The following is a 2,500-nucleotide window of genomic DNA, read 5'->3' as shown; positions in this document are numbered from 1 at the left end:
TTCGGCCTAGAGACCGCCCTTCTCACCTCTTCGATTGAAGGTGGTTCCTCACTGATTGGTGGATCAGCCACTATATATACATATATACACACACACACACATATGTATATATATGTATATATATGTATATATATGTATATATACACACACACATGTATATATATGTATATATATACACACATATATACATTCATATATATATATACATACATATATATGCATACATATATATATATATATATATATATATATATATATATATATATATACACATACAAACATATATATATATATGCATACAAACATATATATATATGCATACAAACATATATATATATGCATACAAACATATATATATATGCATACAAACATATATATATATGCATACAAACATATATATATATGCATACAAACATATATATATATATATATGCATACAAACATATATATATATGCATACAAACATATATATATATATATGCATACAAACATATATATATATATATGCATACAAACATATATATATATATATATATGTTTGTATGCATATATATATATATATATGTTTGTATGCATATATATATATATATGTTTGTATGCATATATATATATGTTTGTATGCATATATATATATATATATGTTTGTATGCATATATATATATATGTTTGTATGCATATATATATATATATGTTTGTATGCATATATATATATATATGTTTGTATGCATATATATATATATATGTTTGTATGCATATATATATATATATATATATGTTTGTATGCATATATATATATATATATGTTTGTATGCATATATATATATATATGTTTGTATGCATATATATATATATATATGTTTGTATGCATATATATATATGTTTGTATGCATATATATATATATATATATATATATATATATATGTTTGTATGCATATATATATATATATATATATATATATATATATGCATACAAACACATATATATATATATATATATATATATATATGCATACAAACATATATATATATATGCATACAAACATATATATATATATATATGCATACAAACATATATATATATATGCATACAAACATATATATATATATATGCATACAAACATATATATATATATATATATATATATATATATATATATATATGCATACAAACATATATATATATATATATATATATATATATATATATATATGCATACAAACATATATATATATATATATATATATATATATATATACATACAAACATATATACATATACATACAAACATATATACATATACAAATATATATATATATATATATATATATATATATATATTTTTGTTTCATGCAGCCATCCTACTTTGCAATCATTATTCCTTGCTCCAATTCTCTACATTGTAACATGAGTGACTCTGTTGTTTTCACAAATGACATAAATAAAGTATTGGGGTAAATATGTAGAAGAGGGTAGTGGGTTACTTTCAAAACAATTTTGATATTTTTCTACATGAAATCCCCTGCTTTCAACAATTCTAGGCATTTTTCCTTGTGCAAATGAATTGTTGAGGAGACAGGATCATCATCTCCATCGACAATCCTGATTTGATAGTCCCGAAAACAGGGGTGGGCATGAAGTCTATCACAGGGAATTTATGGGGTAAAACAGGACCCCTGCAGTTGTTAAACAAAATGTCCTAACCCAACATCCAACCTAACCTAACACTGTGGTATATATTCCCTAGCCATTGGCCCCTGTGGTACTATAAGTGCCTAGGCAGGACGCTATGCCCCCCGGACCCCCGTGTTAATATACATGCTTAGCCAGAGGGCTATGCCCCCTGGACCCCCGTAGTAGTATATGCGTCTAGAATTCACCCTCGCAATGAGAGACTGAGCCAAAATTGGGGGATCTTCTCTGTTCTTTTATGTATAGCACCCTTGGGAAGCATTTGCACACATATAGCCAGAGAAGAACTTTGTCTTGATTTGTATTGTTCTATCATTTCATGTAAGTTTTATTAACCAATTCTGCCACTACTTTATACTACATATTGTCCAGTATTGGTAGCTATTCACGAACTGACTGCACCCCTCTGATGGTGAGCCACTCCTGGAGATCCACAATCATCGTCATATGAACCAAAAAATTCCCCGACACACAGGCTTCTTCCCAGGCTTCTGCCTGACTGTCGTTGACTTATTCTCTGCACGGCATTCCTCGCAAACTTTTTCCTTCATTTCTAACAATATTGTTTGAATATGCAGATTATTCCATGTATCAGTGAGTGTATTTTTTTCCTTTCTTTATGATAGTTATTACACTCTCCTACGCAGTATTTCAAAGTATTAGTGTTGCACAACTTTCTTATTATCACCTTGTAAAGGAAATAGAGGAAAGAAGTTTTTCATTTTGGTCAATCTGTTCATTACAAGCAAAATCAACCTTGCCCTATATAGCTGTGTGAAACAGACTATAAAAAACAGTTCTATTCCACA

General features: G+C 27.1%; 1 protein-coding gene across 1 annotated transcript in view; it reads right to left on the bottom strand.

The window, feature by feature from the left end:
* Positions 1–2,500, bottom strand: part of LOC125043598 (signal recognition particle subunit SRP68-like) — a gene marked incomplete at its 3' end in the record, with an annotated part of 10,347 nt that overhangs the window by 6,850 nt on the left and 997 nt on the right.

Source organism: Penaeus chinensis, chromosome 34, assembly GCF_019202785.1.
Source record: "Penaeus chinensis breed Huanghai No. 1 chromosome 34, ASM1920278v2, whole genome shotgun sequence".
NCBI classification, from domain to species: Eukaryota; Metazoa; Arthropoda; class Malacostraca; order Decapoda; family Penaeidae; genus Penaeus; species Penaeus chinensis.
Note: the sequence above shows the minus strand (reverse complement) of the source record. Positions and strands in the feature narration are given on the sequence as shown.